The 19563-nt window shown below is 43.6% G+C and overlaps 1 long non-coding RNA gene and 1 pseudogene across 1 annotated transcript; one reads left to right on the top strand and one right to left on the bottom strand.

Annotated features, from left to right (window-relative positions):
- Nucleotides 1-13537: 13537 nt before the first annotated feature.
- Nucleotides 13538-15232, bottom strand: LOC105464925 (cysteine and histidine-rich domain-containing protein 1-like; annotated as a pseudogene).
- A 429-nt stretch (nt 15233-15661) lies between these two features.
- Nucleotides 15662-16817, top strand: LOC139357823 (uncharacterized). Its single transcript, XR_011611659.1, has 2 exons — nt 15662-16132; nt 16461-16817. It is a non-coding gene; the product is annotated as an uncharacterized lncRNA (long non-coding RNA).
- Nucleotides 16818-19563: the final 2746 nt, after the last annotated feature.

The following is a 19563-nucleotide window of genomic DNA, read 5'->3' on the forward strand; positions in this document are numbered from 1 at the left end:
TTTTTTTTTTTTGAGACGGAGTCTCGCTCTATCGCCCAGGCTGGAGTGCAGTGGCCGCATCTCAGCTCACTGCAAGCTCCGCCTCCCGGGTTCATGCCATTCTCCTGCCTCAGCCTCCCGAGTAGCTGGGACTACAGGCGTCCGCCACATCGCCCGGCTAGTTTTTTGTATTTTTTAGTAGAGACGGGGTTTCACCATGTTAGCCAGGATGGTCTCGATCTCCTGACCTCGTGATCCACCCGTCTCGGCCTCCCAAAGTGCTGGGATTACAGGCTTGAGCCACCGCGCCCGGCCTGGTCCAATGTCTTAAAGTGACGTTGATAGAATTTTTTAAGGTTGTGGTGGGTGATAAAAATCAAGTCAGCAGGGCATGGTGGCTCACACCATAATTCCAACACTTTGGAAGGCTGAGGCAGAAGGATTGCTTGAGCCCAGGAGTTCAAGACCAGCCTGGGTAACATGGGGAACCCTGTCTCTACAAAAAATACATAAATTAACCCAGTGTGGTGAGGCACACCTGTAGTCTCAGCTACTTGGGAGGCTGAGGTGGGAGGCTCACCTGAGCCCAAGAGGTAGAGGCTGCAGTGAGCTGAGATTACACCACTGCACTCCAGCCTGAGTGATTCTGTCTCAATTAAAAAAAAAAATCAAGTCAGAATACAGGAAAATGCTTTAAAAACCACAAAGTATTATGACATTTTGATTAGCATCAGATCACTGGCTTAGGCCTGACTATACTGTGTAGTGGCTTCAAGAAGGAAGTGGGTAAGTACGAAGTGACCAAACTGGGAAGGAAGCTTGAAGTGACAACTGAACAGCCCCAGGCCCCAGCAGGAGAGAAACCTGATGTAACCCAGGCTGACCTTGGCTTTGTAGAATGCTTGGATGAAGACAAGCTCATCAGAGCTAGGGGTGACACAGCCTGAAAGGAGTGCACATTCAGTAGAATTTGGAAGAAGAGTGGAGCCAATCCAGAGACAAATGTTTCTGACAAATGACAAGATGCAATTTTCATAGAGATAATTGTAAGTCTATGTTCAGTTCAAAGTGCCATGTGTGAGGATGCCTGGCTTGACAGCTGTTTGCATGTAAAAGATCTGGGGATCTCGGATGTGTGCAACCTTGGTCGTGCCAGCAGTGTGACCCAACTGCTAAGAATGTCAACCGATTATTAATGCATTACTGTATAATGCATTACATGGTGTAGTGTCAGGGATCACAAAACAGCCATCTGTGGAACAAATCTAGCCTGCAGACAGATTTTGTTTGGCCTTCCAGCACTAACTTGCAAAGTACTGACATTAAAAAAAAAATCATTTGCCTACATATTCGGAGATTTCACAGAAATGCTGAGATTTTCAGTTTCTAATGAAAAGTCAGGGCTGGGTGCGGTGCCTCATGCCTGTAATCCCAGCACTTTGGGAGATGGAGGTGGGTGGATCACCTGAGGTCAGGAGTTCAAGACCAGCCTGGCCAACATGGCGAAACCCCATCTCTACTAAAAATACAAAAATTAGCCGTGCCTGTAGTCCCAGCTACTGGGGGGAGCTGAGGCAGGAGAATCTCTTGAACCTGGGAGGCGGAGGTTGCAGTGAGCCGAGATCACACCACTGTATTCCAGCCTGGGAGACAGAGTGAGACCTTGTCTCAAAAAAAAAAAAAAAAAAAAAAAAAAACAAGTCAGAAGCCCAGCCATCTGGGGCCTTTATTCCTACATAGCAAGACTGACTGCCCAACTTGGATGTGTATGTGGCTTTTGGTTTGCCACGGTCCCTGTCACTCTCTATTAGTCTCCAACACAGAGGTAGGTGCCAGCTGCCATGATTCACTGGCTTGCTTTGCTGTTTTCTTTATCCCAGACTCATTTCAGTCATTTGTACCCTACAGATATTGAGTGTGTGGCCTCCATATGGGTAAAAGGAGGGGGTCCTGTTGAACTCTCAGTAGGTCAGAACACAGCCAGAGGGCTGTGATCTGTAGAAACAAGCTCATTTAAATTCAACAAAACAAAACCAAAGCCCAATTCTTTATTCTGGAAAATTTCAAACATACACAAAAGTAGAGAGAACAGTATAGTTAACCCCCATGTTTCCGCTTTAAAGAATTGTCAACATTGTTTCATCTATATCCTTCCCACAACATTCACCCCTTACCCCTGGAATATTTTGAAGGAAATCCTAGATATGGTTTAATTTAACCTGTCAACACTTCAGCATATATACCCAACAGCTAATCACTTTTTTAAAAAAGCATAACCACAGTATCATTATTACACCCAACAAGAGTAATAATAATTACTTAGCTTCATCTCATATATCATCTGCATTCAAATTGCTACCCATATCTCTGAAAAATATTTTTACAGTTGGTTTGTTTGAATCAAGATCCAAACATGGGGCGTACTTGGCATTTGATTGGTGTATCCTTTAAGTCTCTTTTAATCTATTCCAACTCCCTCTCTTTCCACCCCCTTTTATGACATTTCTTTGTTGACCTTTAGAATTTCCCACAGATTTTGGCTAATTATGTGCTCAAGGTTTTCTTCAGCCCCATGTTCTTCAATCCCTCAAGGCAATTATATCTAGAAGCTTTACAGTATTCAGATTATTTTCCCCCTAAAATATATTCTAGATGGTACTGTGTGCTATTGCATTACAAAAGAAAGTACATAATGTCTGGTTGTCCCACATTTAGAAATATTACTTTTGATTGATGATTTCAGCATGGTCAGCAAAATCCATCCATTATAAAATCCTTCATCAGCCTCTAATCCTTCATCAGCATGGTCGGCTGAATCCATCCATTAAAAAATCCTTCACCAGCCTCTAACCTAATGTTTTAGCAGCCATTGATTATCTTGGTCTAAACCTATTATTTTTATTGAGGATTCCCCAATGGCGCTTTTCTATTATTCCTTCTGCATTTATGACTATGGAAGCACAATTCACATAAGAAAGACTAGATAATTGCTTGATTCTTTCTCTTTTTGATTCCCTAATAATTTCTAAAGATAACCAATAAGTTTTACATTTTAAAGCTTTTTTGAGTTATAGTTTATGTACAATGAACTGCATTAATAATGTTGAATAGCTTTTCATATGCTTATTAGACATTAATATATCCTCTTTGGTGAAGTATTTTTTTGTTTTTGTTTTGTTTTGTTTTTGAGATGGGGTCTTGTTCTGTCCCCCAGCCTAGAGTGCGGTGGCGTGATATCACAGCCTCAAACTCCTGGATTCAAGCAATCCTCTTGTCACAGCCTCCCCAGTAGCTGGGACCATAGGTGCGAGCCACCACTCTGGGCTTCTGTCTGCTTTTTATTGAGTTGCTTCTCTTTTCATTATTGGGTTGTAGAGCTTTTCTGTATAATCTAGATATAGTTCCCTTGTTGGATATATAATATGTATATTTTTTGAGACAGAGTCTTGCTCTGTCACCCAGGCTGGAGTGCAGTGGTGCAATCTCAGCTCACTGCAATCTCCGCCTCCCAGGTTCAACTGATTCTCCTGCCTCAGCCCCCTGAGTAGCTGAGACTACAGGTGCACACCATCATGCCCAGCTAATTTTTGTATTTTTAGTAGAGACAAGGTTCACCATGTTGGCCAGACTGGTCTTCAACTCCTGACCTCAGGTGATCCATCCACCTCGGCCTCCCAAAGTGCTGGGATTTCAGGTGTGAGCCACTGTGCTTGGCCTGTGGATATATAATTTGTAATTTCTTCCAGTTTGTGGCTTGGGTTTTCATTTTTTAATGTCTATTAAAGAGCAAAATCTTAACATTTTGATGAAGTTCAATTCATTGATTTCTTTACCCATTATTGATTGTACTTTTGGTGCTATATCTAAGTAACCTTTGTCTAACTCAAGGTCACCAAGATTTTAGTCCATGACTTAGTTCTTACATTTAGGTTTATGCTCCATTTTGAGTTGACTTAATTTTTGTGTATGGTATGAGGTAAGGGTCTTATTTTGAGAGAGGGTGGGATATGTGGGTATCTAAATTATGGCACAATTTGTTGAAAAGCTTATTCTTTCCTGATTGAATTGCCTTGGTATCTTATCAAAAATAAGCTGTCCATAAATGTGTTGCTCTGTTGCTGTACTTTCATTCTGTTCTATTGACCTGTCAGTATAGTGTCATGCCAACACTACACTGTGCTGATTACTGTACATTTAGAGTAAGTTTGGAAACTAGGTATTATAAATTCTCCAATTTTTTTTTTTTTTTTGAGACAGAGCCTTGCTCTGTCACCCATGCTGGAGTGCAGTGGTGCAATCTTGGCTCACTGCAAGCTCCACCTCCTGGGTTCACGTCATTCTCCTGCCTCAACCTCCCAAGTAGCTGGGACTACAGGCGCCCACCACCACAACCGGCTAATTTTTTGTATTTTAATAGAGACAGGGTTTCACCGTGTTAGCCAGGATGGTCTCAATCTGCTGACCTCATGATCCTCCCGCCTCAGCCTCCCAAAGTGCTGGGATTACAGGCGTGAGCCACCGTGCCTGGCCTATAAATTCTCCAGTTTTGTTCTTCTCTTTCAAAATGGTTTTGGCCATTACAGGTCCTTTACATTTTCGTATAAATTTTAGATTCAGTTTACCAATTTCTATGAAAAAGTCTGCTTGGATTTGATAGAAATTCTGTTAAATGTATTGATCAATACATTCAACAATTTGAGAATTACCTTCTTCAAAATATGTCTTCTGCAGATCACCTGAGGTCAGGAGTTCGAGACCAGCCTGGCCAACATGGTGAAACCCCATCTCTACTAAAAATACAAAAATTAGCTGGGTGTGGTGGCGGATGCTTGTAATCCCAGCTACTTGGGAGGCTGAAGCATGAGAATTGCTTGAACCTGGGAGGCAGCAGAGGTTGCAATGAGCTGAAATCACACCACTGCACTCCAGCCTGGGGGATAGAGTGAGACTCTGTCTCCAAAAAAAAAAAAAGTCTTCTGATTCCATAAACACAGAATATCTCTCCATTTATTTAGGCCTTCCATTTCTTTAAGCAATGTTTCATAGTTTTTTCTTTTTAAGACAGGTCTCAAAAAATGTAAATGTATGTGTTCAATGTATTGATCAATACATTCAATGATTTCAGAATTACCTTCTTAAAAGTGTGTCTTCTGATTCCATAAACACAGCATACCTCTCAATTTATTTAGGCCTTCAATTTCTTTAAGCGATGTTTTGTAGTTTTTTTGTTTTTTTTTTTTTGAGACAGGGTCTCACTCTGTTGTCCAGGCTGTAGTGCAGTGGTGCAATTATGGCTCACTGCAGCCTCAACCTCCTGGACTCAAGTGATCCTCCCATGTCAGCCTTCCAAGTAGCTGGGACTACAGGCACATGCCACCACGCCTGGTTATTTTTTGTAATTTTTGCAGAGGCAGGGTTTTGCCATGTTGCCCAGGCTGTTCTCAAACTCCTGGGCTCAAATGATCCTCCCTCCTTGGCCTCCCAAAGTGCTGGGATTACAAGGGTGAGCCACAAGGCCTGGCCCTATTTCTTTATTAAATATTTTGTGAATTCACGGTGAAGTTCTGTGGGTCTACAGTTTTCCTTGTGAGAAGGTTTTTTTGTTTTGAAAATCCTGTAAGTTTAAGAGTTTAATATGTGTAAAGCTATTGAGGTTATCTATTAATTCTTGAGTATACTTAAGTACTTTGTGTCTTTCAAAAAGTCTATTTCATTTGATTTCTTACATTTATTGGCATAAAATTTTCACAATAGTCCCTCTCCTTATCTTTCTAAATTATCTGTAAGATCTGTAGTGATGTCCCTTCTCTAATTCCTAATATAGGTAATTTGCGTCTTTTCTCTCTCGCTCTCTCTTTTTAAAAAAATCAGTTTGGTTAGGGGTTTTTTACTTTCATTTATCTTCTCAAAGAATTAGCTTTTGGCTGTGCATGGTGGCTCATGCCACTTTGGGAGGCCGAGGTGGATGGATCATTTGAGGTCAGGAGTTTGAGACCAGCCTGGCCAACATGGTGAAACCCCATCTCTACTAAAAATACAAAAAAATTAGCTGGTGGGTGGGTGCCTGTAATCCTAGCCACTTGGGAGGTGCACCACTGCACTCCAGCCTGGGTGACAGAGTGAGGCTCTCAAAACAAACAAACAAACAAAAACCAAAAACCTCTTTTTACAATTTTTTCATTTTTATTTTTTTGAGATTTTAGTTTTACTTTTCCTATGGTGCTGATAAAAACTCTTTTGTTAATGAGTATATTCTTTCCCTTTGAAAATTTCATTCTGCCTATTCCTCTGTCTAAGACTAAGGTCTTTTCACTCATTTCCTTTTAATCTTCTTTTTTTCTTTACATTTATTTTTATCTTATCTATTTTCTTCTTCTTTTTAACTTGAACTGTAAAACTGAATTACCTTTAATTGCCTGGATTCTCCCTGCTGGTTGAGTCCCCCCCAGGGGGTACAGGCAGGCAGTTGGGGTAGAGTCTAAGCTCTGGGAAAGCCTGGTGGGGTAAGGAGCTTTGCTTCCTTATTTTGGTTCTCGGTCTTTCCCCAGTAAATCTTTGGCACAACAACTTTTGACCTTAGTGATCTAGGGGACTAGATGCCCCTCCGTTTCTTATAACAATAGGTCATCCATGGTGACTGCGGTTGAAACTCCAAGAAACATGGATCCTGGAAAAGAGAGGACTGAGGATGGATTTCTGAGCTGCTTTCAAATATTTGTGAAAGAAAATAGTCACAGACAGTGTTGCCCTAGAGAAAAGAACATGAGGCCAGGCACGGTGGCTCATGCCTGTAATCCCAGCACTTTGGGAGGCCGAGGCAGGTGGATCAGGAGGTCAGGAGTTTGAGACCAGCCTGGCCAACACGGTGAAACCCCGTCTCTACTAAAAATACAAAAATTAGCCGGGTGTGGTGGTGCGCACCTATAATCCCAGCTACTCAGGAGGCTGAGGCAGGAGAATCGCTTGAACCTGGGAGGTGGAGGTTGCAGTGAGCTGAGATCATGCCATTGCACTACAGCCTGGGCAACAGAGTGAGACTCAGTCTCAAAAAAAAAAAAAAAAAAAAAAAAAGAGAGAAAAGAATATGAGCTTAGAACTAGAGCCCGTGGGTGATGACCACAAGGAGGCAAACTTATTTTTAAAGTAATTAGCACTGTTGAGAAATAGGATGGGTTGACCAATGGAGTGCATTTCCCAGATTTAAAAGTGATTGAGGCTGAGTGATTGAGGCTCATGCCTGTGGTACCAGCACTTTGGGAGGCTGAAGTTGGAGGATTGCTTCAGCCCAGGAGCTCAAGACCAGCTCAAGACCAGCCTGGGCAACATAGTGAGACCCCATCTCTACCAAGAAAAAAGTGATGGAGCAGAAGCTGGGAGAAGAGAGTCTTGCATTGGCTGGGAGATTGCTTTGGGTAGTATGGACATTTAACAATATTAATCCTTCCAATCCGTGAACATGGAATATTTTTCCATTTCTGGTGTCCTCTTCAATTTCTTTCATTAGTGTTTTATAGTTTCATTATAGAGATCTTTCATTCCTTTGGTTAATTCCTAGGTATTTAATGTTATGTGTGGCTATTGTAAATGGGATTACTTTAACAATTTCTTTTTCACATTGTTCACTGTTGACATACAGAAATGCTACTGAATTTTGTATGTTGATTTTGTATTCTGCAAATGTACTGAATTTTTTTTATCAGTTCTAATAGTTTTCTTGTGGAATCTTTAGGTTTTCCCAAATCTAAGATCATATCATCTGCAAAAAAGGATAATTTGACTTCTTCCTTTCCATTTTGGATGCCCTTTATTTCTTTCTCTTGCCTGATTTCTCTAGCTAGGACCTCCAGTAATATGTTGAATAACAGTGGTAACAGTGGGCATCCTTGCCATGTTCCAGATCTTAGAGAAAAGACTTTCGGTTTTCCCACATTCAGTATGGTACTAGCCGTGTGTCTATCATACATGGCTTTTATTATGTTGAGGTGTGTTCATTCTATCCCCAGTATTTTTTTGTTGTTTTTTTTTTTGAGATGGAGTCTCACTCTGTCCCCCAGGTTGGAGTGCAGTGGCTTGATCTTGGCTCACTGCAAGCTCTGCCACCCAGGTTCACGCCATCCTCCTGCCTCAGCCTCCCGAGTAGCTGGGACCACAGGGGCCCACCACCACACCTGGCTAATTGTTTTTATATTTTTAGTAGAGACGGGGTTTCACCGTGTTAGCCAGGATGGTATCGATCTCTTGACCTCGTGATCCGCCCGTCTCGGCCTCCGAAAGTGCTGGGATTACAGGCGTGAGCCACCGCGCCCGGCCTATCCCGTTTTTTTGAGGGTTTTTATTATGAAGGGATGCTGAATTTTATCCAATGCTTTTTCAGCATCAGTTGAAATAATCATATGGTTTTTATCTTTCCTTCTGTTGATATGATGTATCACATTGATTGATGTTTTATGTTGAACCATCCTTGCTTCCCAGGGATAAATCCCACTAGTTGCGAAGAATTATCTTTCTAATATATTGTTGAATTCGGTTTGCTAGTATTTTGTCGAGGATTTTTGCATCAATATTCATCAGAGGTACTGCCCTGTAGTTTTCTCTTTTTGATATGTCTTTGTCTGGGTTTGGTATCAGGGTAATTCTTGCCTCACAGAATGAGTTTGGAAGTATTCCCTCCTCCTCTGTTTTTTGGAATAGTTTGGGTAGGATTGGTAGTAGTCTTTTAAATGTTTGTTAGAATTCAGCAGTGAAGCCATCAAGTCCTGTGCTTTTCTTTTCTGGGAGACTTTTTATTATGGCTTCAATCTCATTAGTTGTTACTGGTCTGTTCAGGTTTTTGATTTCTTCCTGGTTCAATCTTGGTAGGTTGTACACATCTAGGAATTTGTCTATTTCTTCTAAATTTTCCAATTTATTGGCATATAGTTGCTCATAGTAGCCACTAATGACCCTTTGAGTTTTTGTGGTATCACAAAAACAGTAGTAATGTCTCTTTTTAATTTCTGATTTTATTTATTTGGATCATCTCTCTTTTTTTCATACTTAGTCTGGCTAAAGGTTTGTCAATTTTGTTTAACTTTTCAAAAAACAAACTTTCTGTTTCATTGATCTTTTGTATTTTTTAAATTTCAATTTAATTTATTTCTGCTCTAATCTTGATGATTTCTTTCTATGTAATAATTTTTGGTTTGTTTACTCTTGCTTTCCTAGTTCTTTAAGATGCATTATTAGATTGTTGATTTGAATTTTTTCCTCTTTTTTGATGTGGGTACTTACAGCTATAAACTTCCCTGCTAGTACTGCTTTTGCTGTATCCCATAGGTTTTGATATACTGTGTTTACATTATCATTTGTTTCAAGAAATTTTTCAATTTTCTTTTTAATTTCTTCATTGACCCACTGGTCATTCAGGAGCATATTGTTTAATTTCCATGTATTTGTATAGTTTCCAAAATTCCTCTTGTTATTAATTTCCAGTTTTATTCTATTGTGGTCAGAGAAGATGCTTGATGTTATTTCAATTTTTTGAATGTTTTAAGACTTGTTTTGTGACTTAGCATATAGTCTATCCTTGACAATGATTCATGTGCCGAGGAAAATAATGTGTATTCTGTGGCTCTTGGATGAAATGTAGTGTAAAAATCTATTAGAGCCATTAGGTCTATAGTACAGATAAAGTTTGATGTTTCTTTGTTGAGGTTTTGTTTGGAAGATCTGTTTAATGCTAAAAGTTGTGTGTTGAAGTCTCCAACTATTATTGTATTGGGTCCTATCTCTCTCTTTAGCTCTAATAATATTTCTTTTATATATCTGGGTGCCCCAGTGTTGGGTACATATATGTTTAAAATTGCTATATCCTTTTGCTGAATTGACCCCTTTCTCATTATATAATGACCTTCTTTGCCTCTTCTTACAGTTTTTGTCTTGAAATCTATTTTGTCTGATATAACTACAGTGACTCCTGCTCTTTTTTTGTTTCCATTGGCATGAAATACCTTTTTCCATCCCTTTATTTTCAGTCTCCATATGTCTTTACAGGTGAAGTATGTTTCTTGTAGGCAACAGATCAATGGGTCTTGTTTTTTTTTACCCATTCAGCCAGTCTGTGTCTTTTGACTGGAGAGTTTAGTTTATTTACATTCAATGTTATTCTTCATAAGGACCTACCTCTGCCATTTTCTTATTTGTTTTCTGGTTGTTTTGTGGTCTTTCCTTTCTTCTTTCTTTCATTCATATCTTCCTCTAGTGAAGTGATTTTCTCTGGTGATATGAATGAGTTTCTTGCTTCTTATTTTTTGTGGTAATTTTCAAATTTCTTGATGAGAATTTTCTTTAGAAGGAAGAGGCTAAACCAAAAATTATTGTAATCTTTCAATCTGTTAAACTGGCCCAGGGATAAAGTCAGCATGTCCTTCCCTGTGCTTTTGTACAAAGCCTGGCCCCTCCATCAGCACACCTGCCATTTCCACTATGAGGACTCAAAGTTAACATATTCAAAACACAACTTTGGCTTTTTTCCTCTTCCAAACATGCGCTTCCCCTAGTCCTTCCCATTCCACAAAATGGTCCTTTCATCCATTCACCCAATTCTAACTGAAAAACTTGGGAGACAGCTTTGATTGTACCCTTCTAACTCCTTCTACATCTAATCCATCAGCAAGCCCTGTGTCTTCCTCCAATCTGTTTCCTGAATCCTTGCCCTTCTCCCCATCTGCAGTTTCTGTTATGTCCCACTTAGACGATTGCAGGAGCCTCTTAACTGGCTTCCAACTTCCACTTCTTGTCCCTCTTCAATCCTTTCTCCATACGGAAGCCCAAATTAACCTTTAATGACACAAGTCAGACTCTGTCATTTCCTTGCTTAATGCCACCTATGGCTTTCCACTCCATCTATGGCTTTCCACTGCATGCAGAATAAAATACAAAGGCCTACAGTGGTCCAGATGGCCCCACGTGTCTGCACTGGCTGCTGCCCACCTCGTCAGCTTCAGCTCCCCTCACTCTGTCCCAGCTTGCTATGCTCCAGCTGCTCTTGTCTTCCTAGTTCTTGTTTCTGCCTTGGGGCTTCTGCAATGGCCATTCCTTCCCCAGGAACAGTTTCCCCGGCATCTTAGGATGGCTAGCTGCTCAACCATCAGGGCTCAGTCAAATATCACCTTCTTAGAGATGCCTTTGAACATAGTCTCTCCCCACCAAATTATTCTGTTTGTCTCTTTCTCATTATATTTACTATGATCTAAATTTATTACACTTTTATACAAGTGTTAATTGCTTATCTTGCATCATTAGGATATCAGTTCCTACTGGGCCAAGCTAGTAGGTACTCAACAAATATTTAATGAATGAATGGCAGAAAGTGGAGAAGCAGCACACGGGCACATACTCTAAAGCTGAGAAGAGGGCACGTGTCCAGGTGCTTCGGGTGTGCTTTGCAGATTCAGGGCTGAAGCCTGGTGTTTAGAAAATTCTTTTCAGTCTTTCCAAGGTCTCATCCCCTAGCACGTGCGTGCCCTGCCTCAGGTGGCATCCTGATGGGCTGAAGAGTAATGCTCGCACTACATGCCAATGAGAAACCACAGCCTGAGAGTGTTGGAGCCGTGGCTCGCAGACATTGGTGTTTATAAGAATCATCTGGGGAGCTTGTTACAAAGCACGTTCCTGGGTTACGGCCCTAGAGATTCTATCAACTCTACTGATGAAGTCCTGGAGCTAGACTGTGAGGCAACACAAGGACTGGGTGACCATTTTGTCCAGTTTTAGCCCTGAAGGCCTCAACTTCCAGAACATTCCTCAGTGCCTGGCAAACCAGGTTGGTTTGTTGCTCTAATGGAAGATGTTCAGAGAGGCAAGGGGTAGCTGATGAAGTAGTGAAGAATGGTTTTTTGCAGGAGCTGAGGGGGTTTCTTATCCTAGGCATTGGTTTTTGGCTGCCTTCTTGGCCTTGCCTTTGAGCCAGTCTAGGTTTCTCAGGCTCTAAGCCCAGATAGAAGGGTAAGGAAACCATTGTTTCTTAGACACCTGCAATGAACTGTCTGCTGCTCTACATTTTTTATTACCTAATTTATTCCTCAGAAGCCTTTTTTGACTCCCATTTTAGAGACAAGCCACTGAGGCTGGATAATGGTTCTGTACTTGCCCAAGCTCAGACATCTGCAAAACGGAGGAGATGGGAGCAACAAAATCCACCTGACTCAGAAACCCGGCCCTTTCTATGTGTTTTGCTGAGGCGGAGGATGGGGGGCAGAGATGTGGCTGGGACCTTATCTTGACAGATGTCCCTCAGTCCAGGGGGATGGGGCTCTCTTGGGATCTAGGGAAGACCCCAGTGACTAGACAGTGAACTACCTTTTTTTTAAAAAAAAGAATTAAACTATTTTATTTAACATGTCATAGATAGTCATAAAGCAAGTCCATGCATTTAGTTTTCTGATATCCTAATGTATTTCCACAAACCTTTTAAGTCTATAATTTTATATAGTTTTTCATCAAGGAGGCAAGATATATGTAATTTCTCTCTTTTTTTTTTTTTTTAAGATGGAGTCTCGATCTGTCACCCAGGCTGGAGTGCAGTGGCGCGATCTCGGCTCAGGGCAAGCTCTTCCTCCCAGGTTCAAACAATTCCCCTGCCTCATCCTCTCGAGTAGCTGGGACTACATGCACATGCCACCACGCCTGGCTAAATTTTGTATTTTTAATAGACATGGGGTTTCACCATGTTGGTCAGGATGGTCTCGAACTCCTGACCTCGTGATCCACCCACCTTGGCCTCACAAAGTGCTGGGATTACAGGCATGAGCCACCATGCCCGGCCCATAATTTCTTTCTATATGTAACTAATTAAAGGTTTTTAAGAGGGTTTAATCTCTAAATCGGTAACAATTTAGTCATAACACCATACAAACACATTTAAATATTCAGGAAAGAGATTTTTAAGATTATTGCTTAGTCTTATAAAATGGTGAATTTTAACCAAATTGATACCTCTGTATTCTTATTTATGTTTCCTACACTCTTACATCATACTGCTTAGCAAGTAATGTAAGTTTTGACATAATTTTAAAATTCAATTATTGTAAACAAATTCTAATTTGTTAAACAATTTATATATTCCCCTTTACTAACTACACTGCCTCAAAATTAATCCTCCTTAAAAAAGTAATCATCCCACATAGAAAAAACTGCAGAACTTCCTCTTTCTTAAATATTTTCAAATAATGTAAAAACACAAATCCATGAAAAAACTGATTAAAAATTGACATTTCATCTTCCTTTACTAATTATGGAATAATAGAAAGATGTAAAAATCATGTTCCTTAATATTTCTCTGCTTAACAGAGAAATATGAAGAAATACTGCAATTATGGTTGTGGGCTATTTTCTAGCTTCTTCAAGTACGGGACACAACTATGGTTCCTACCAGTAAGGAGAAATGAATAATCAATCTTACATAACACAAAAGAAAGATGAGAGGTTCAAAAAGATAAACTGACTTTGGCATTTTTAAGAACCTAATGTTAACCCTGAAATGCCAGATTGAGTAACACAACAACAGAACAAAAGATGACAGCAGCAAGCCACCACTTCACACAGTATTAAGATTTCTGAAATACGTAATAGCCTTCCTCCCATGTCCCGCCCAATCTGTTGTGTTGTCTTTTTGTTTTTGCTGCTTTTTGACTGCAGGCAGTTCAAGGCTTGCCCATTGCATAGGTTCAGCTTTTCTTATAGTGATCTCAATCTTTGTTGCAGTCATAGTTACATAAATTCGCTTTACATCAGTCACATCCCGTAATTTCACATTTTGATGAAATTCCTTCTCTCCTTCAAATCCAATGTGCACATTTAACAACGTGCTATGTACTTCTACTCGACTAAGTTCTGGAAGTGAATTTTTAGCATATACTGAAATGGTAACTTCACCTTCAGTCTGATGCCAGTCATGTCTACATGGAACAACATTTTCCCCAGCATCCTTTTTAGCCCACATATGTTTCCCTGTTGTACAGCCCTCTTGGGCTAAGAATGTATTAAAATCAGAAGTTTTTCTTCTACAGCAGCTCCAGTATTTCATTCCCTCGTGGAAAATAGGTACTCCAGAATGATACACACAGACTTCTTCTAGACTCTCTAGACCCCGATATATCTTTGAACACCCTCCATTCTTACATGAAATCCCAATCTTAATTTCATCAGTCTTCTTCTTTCTTTTCTTTCTTTCTTTCTTTTTTTTTGACGGAGTCTTACTCTGTCGCCAGGCTGGAGTGCAGTGGTGCAATCTTGGCTCACTGCAACCTCTGCCTCCCAGGTTCAAGCAATTCCCCTGCCTCAGCCTCCCAAGTAGCTGGGACTACAGGTGTGCACCACCATGCCCGGCAAATATTTTGTATTTTTAATAGAGACGGGGTTTCACCATGTTGACCAGGAGATTCTGGATCTCCTGACCTCGTGATCTGCCCGCCTCTGCCTCCCAAAGAGCTGGGATTATGCTGGGATTACAGGCGTGAGCCACCGCACCCAGCCGCTTCTCCTTCTCCTTCTTTCTTCCTTTTCAGACGGAGTCTGCTCTGTTGCCAGGCTGGAGTGCAGTGGCGCCCTCTCGGCTCACTGCAACCTCCGCCTCCTGGGTTCACGCCATTCTCCTGCCTCAGCCTCTTGAGTAGCTGGGACTACAGGCGACCGCCACCTCGCCCGGCTAATTTTTGTACTTTTAGTAGAGACGGGGTTTCACCATGTTGGCCAGAATGGTCTCGATCTCTTGACCTCGTGATCTGCCCTCCTCGGCCTCCCAAAGTGCTGGGATTACAGGTGTGAGCCACCGCGCCCGGCCTTTTCTTATCTTCTTCATTTCCTGATGACAGTTTAAGTTTATCAGGTGCTTGTTTTGGGGAGGCAGGTATTTTTAATTCCAAATTTGTCATTGGTTCATCTGGGCTTGGCCTTTTTATTGCTTCTATTGGCTTTGGGGCTTGAATGATGTGTTCCTGAAATTTGGGTTTCAGTTCAAGTAGTTCTTTCTTTTCAGTAGTCTTGACTTCAGGTTTGACTGGCTCAGGCGGCTTCTCACTATTATGTCTACCTTTTGCACAGCCTACAATGCTTAAGAAATCAGACAAATCAGTTGTTCTTCTCTTACATCAAGACCAACCCTTTAATGCATCGTGAAAGATTGGAACACCTGGGTGGCATGTGCAAGCGTCATCGGAATTGGTCCAGGATCGAAGGGCTGACCGCAGCCCCGGTTGTAGCACAGCAAGGCCATTTTCTTTTCCCACCGTCACAGGCAAGACCCAAACACCGAGAACATCAAGGGGGTGCATTTACCACTCCCGTGTCGCTGGCACCGGCCTCGACAGTGAACTATTTATTGTAAGGATTTCTGTGGGCCCTCTCTGAGCCGCCGTTTCTGGCCGTGCAGACGGATTTCTACCACACGGTGGCGCTGCGGCTCTGCCATAGAAGTCTCACTTTGCTCCAGAGCCAGGCAGGGCCGGCCACAGGACCAGCCTCCGACGGCGATTTCATCCGCAGCCTGCGGGGCAACGTGGGGCCTATCTGTAGCTTTCAGCCTTTCCTGGACCCTACCAGGACAAGAAGAGAGGGGAGAGGTGCGAAGGAGGTCTGGAGAGGAGGAGGCTTGGGACAATGCAGAGTCCTGATAGTGAGGGTGACCGCTGCCGAGGAATAATGGGATTTCCCACCGGCCCAGTCATCTCCTACGCCGGGAGAAGGGAAGAGCTGCTCCCCCATGGTCTGTGCGGGTGGGAGGGGTCTCGGGCAGAGAGGAGACACTTTTTCTGTCCTCCAGGCTGTTTCTGCCAAGTGAAGGCCTGGGCTGGAAGAGCCAGGAGCAAATGAGAGAGTTGGGTGCTGAGCACCCAGCGGGAGAGGATGCGTCCCGGTCATCACACACCTGCTGACCACACATCTCTGTGAGGTCCCCCCACATACTCCGCCTGCAGTTGCCATTTGGGAAAATGATTCTTGCCTCTTTCACCGTCTGTTTTGTAGGTTACGACTCATTTACGGGCCTAGGCCAGGACTCGGCTCTTCCAGATCCTTATCGAAAAGCAACATCACACTTGTGCCCAGGGGTTCGAGACCAGCCTGGGCAACAGGACAAACCCACTTCTCTACAAAAAATACAAAATCTGTGCGGAAGGTATGTGAACCCTTGGGAAACGGAGTTGCTGTACACGTGTATCAGGCCTTGAGCCAGCTGCAGAGTGGGCATTACTGCCTGGTGCCCTCCTCCCTCACTCTGCCTCCCTGGATGTTGGGGATGGCCCTGTAAACCTTGTTCATAGGGGTCCCTCGATTTCTGGGACACCTCATCTGAGCACTGAGGAGGGGACACAGCTGTTGGCTGGGAGGCAGGAGACTAAGGGTTGCCTTCAAGCCATCCCCACACATGTGAGCTCATCAGCATTCTGCCCTTTCGTGGGTGTCAGTTGTCTCGTCCATAAAATGGGATGATGTTCTTGTTCCAGCCAGCATACTGGATGACTAAATGAAGGAAGAGGTGAGAAGCTGCATTGGAAAAAGAAACCATTCAGCTGCAAGACATCCTGGTGCAGTTCCTCCAGGCCTAATGGGGTTTGGTTGCCCACCTGGGCTGTGTCTCTTCGTGGCGCCAGCAGGTGGCAGCATTGCTTTTGCATGTGCCGGCTCCACCTCCGGCCTCTCCCAGACATGCAGCGTGTAGGGCAGGGGACCATTCTTCACCCAATTCAATTCAGGGGTCAGAAGAAGGAGGGATCTGAAATGCCCTGAATGGGAAGGGCCTGGAAAGAGAATGAAAACCTCATTCCTCCCCTCAAAAAAAAAAAAAAAAAAAAAAAACAAAACCACAGGTAAGCCAGGAGGGCAGGACCTGGAGCGTGAGCCCAAGAGGGCTAATGTGACCACTCAGGCTCAAGGGGGACCTTACCTCTCTCTGCCACAGCTGTGTTCCCCACCACCTGGAGGAGGGAACTGGGGATCCAGAAGGCTTGGGCCCTTGTCTTTGGTTGGAAAAGTCAGCCGGCATTGCAGTGGGGCAGCAGGAACTCCTCTATTTTTGTGTGTGCAACAGGGTTGAAAACTTAATTCACTCTGTAATTTATTTGTGCAGAAAAAAGGTAATTTCCTTATTTATGAGTCTATAATGAATCTGGCTTTTCTTCCAACCCCTGCCTGATGATAAGTGAGAAAAGCAATGAAATTTTCAACTTGATTTAGACCACCTGGGGCCAGAGAGTTTAGCCGGTCTTGTTAAGTGATCTTATTAATTTCTCTTGGATAAAATGCTTAGTTCTCAGACTGCTTTCCCCAGCTTCTCCCAGTGTGGTGCTGTTGGGGTGTTGTAGACAGACAAGGGCAGCTTGTCTGGCATCTGGTAGGAGGCATGAGTTGGGATCCTGGGCTGTGGTGTCCTCTGGACCCAGCAAGGTCCCCTTCTGGGGACACTGATCATACTAGAAGCTGAGTTTATGAAACTCATGGTGCAGTCCCTCCTGATCTGACTAGAGCCCCTGTGGCGCCCCTGGCTGGCCCGCCCTCCGGCACCTGGGCCCCTCCTCCTAGCTGTGCCACCGTGGCCCCGGCAGGGCTGCGGGCTCACAGGAATGGAAGTTGGCTTTGAAAGCTGACCTTCAGTGGTGCCTCTCCCTTACCGGGGAGCCCTGGTGCTGGAGGCAGAGGCCGGGTTAGTTTGCAGCTGCCTGGGATGCCACTTCTTCCCAGAGTTCCAGTGTGAGTTGGGGACAAGGGCTTCTTTCTCTCGGGGAGGGGTGAGTGAGCCAGTGCTTGGCTCTGCTTGTTTGTTATCCTTCTAATCCCCTTCGTACCATCCCCTGGGCAGGAAGGAGGGGACCAACACTCTTCCTCTTCTTGCTCAGTCATCCATTACATAAAACTCCAGGGCCACACCCAAGGAGAGGGATGAGAGAATCCAGGAAACATGCTCTCAAGAGAAGAGCCTGCTTTAGAAGACTTTTGATCTGCAGCATAATCCTATTTTGCATGTCAAATGCCAAACATCACCACATTTTTTCTTCTGTGCATTCTGTCTATATCAAACATTAATCCCGGTTTCTCTTTAAGCAGAGATGCATGCCTCAGGCCAATGAAGATGAAGATCATGTACCCATCAAGGCAAAAGAGAAAAGCACTACACTCCAGCCGGGCAACAGAATTATTATTATTTTTGAAGAGACAGGGTATCATTCTATTGCCCAGGCTGGAGTACAGGGGTGCGATCATAGCTCACTGTAACCTCGAATGCGTGGACTCAAGTGCTCCTCCTACCTCAGCCTCTGAGTTGCTGGGACTACAGGTGTGTGCCACCACACCTGGCTAACTTTTCTAATTTTTTTTTTTTTTTTGAGGCGGAGTCTTGCTCTGTCACCCAGGCTGGAGTGCGGTGGCCAGATCTCGGCTCACTGCAAGCTCCGCCTCCCGGGTTCACGCCATTCTCCTGCCTCACCCTCCTGAGTAGCTGGGACTACAGGCGCCCGCCACCGCACCCGGCTAGTTTTTTTTGTATTTTGGGTAGAGACGGGGTTTCACCGTGTTAGCCAGGATGGTCTCGATCTCCTGACCTCGTGATCCGCCCGTCTCGGCCTCCCAAAGTGCTGGGATTACAGGCTTGAGCCACCGTGCCCGGCCTAATTTTTTTTTAATAGATGGGGTCTTGCTGTGCTGCCCAGGCTGGTCTTGAACTCCTCAAGCAATCCCCTTGCCTCAGCTTCCCAAAGTGCCGGGATTACAGGTGTGAGTCATCGTGCCTGGCCCAAAATTTTTCAAATATCATCCTTTTAAGCTTCAAATGTTACCAACATTGGCTAATGCAACCAGAGAAGACATAACACATAAAACATGGGGGGTTCATCCACAAGGAGAACTCACTATCTTGCTCGTGTTAGGCTCTGTCCTTCCCAGAGAGGATATGCCATGAGTCAGAAGCAGATGCCACTCAGCAAAAAAAAAGAGAAGAAAAAAAATAACACCCCTATGTAATGGCCTGGCCTAGTAGGAACCCCTGCAGAGCTCAAGGACTCTCAAAAGGAGGCTCTTAGCCCAGGGCCAAGGCAAGACCAATTCATAGGATGAAAGGAAGGCTGTCATTGGTGGGCTTCTGTCCAGGCTCCTCATTTGTTCTTTCCTACGGGAGGAAATGTAACATGGGCAATTCAAGCCAATAGGGAACCTGGGCAAGGGGCTGGTGGTGGGTTTCATTCACTGCTTTCCCTCACGTTACTCCCTCAGGAAGGGAGTCTTACTGGGCAGGGCTGAGGCAGATGACCAGACTTACAGGTACTCACTGGCACATGCGTCTGGATATGGGGGTGGGGTGGGGTAAATAACCATACCTACCTCATACCATGTGGGGTAAATAACCATACCTACCTCATGTAGTTGTTGCAAGGATGAAATTACTTAATCATTTTTTTTGAGACGAAGTTAGGCTCTGTCACCCACGCTGGAGTGCAGTGGCACGGTCTCAGCTCACTGCAACCTCCGTCTCCCTGGTTCAAGTAATTCTCCTGCCTCAGCTTCCCAAGTAGCTGGGATTATAGATGCCTGCCACCATGTCCAGCTAATTTTTGTATT

Source organism: Macaca nemestrina, chromosome 13 (genome assembly GCF_043159975.1).
Source record: "Macaca nemestrina isolate mMacNem1 chromosome 13, mMacNem.hap1, whole genome shotgun sequence".
NCBI classification, from domain to species: Eukaryota; Metazoa; Chordata; class Mammalia; order Primates; family Cercopithecidae; genus Macaca; species Macaca nemestrina.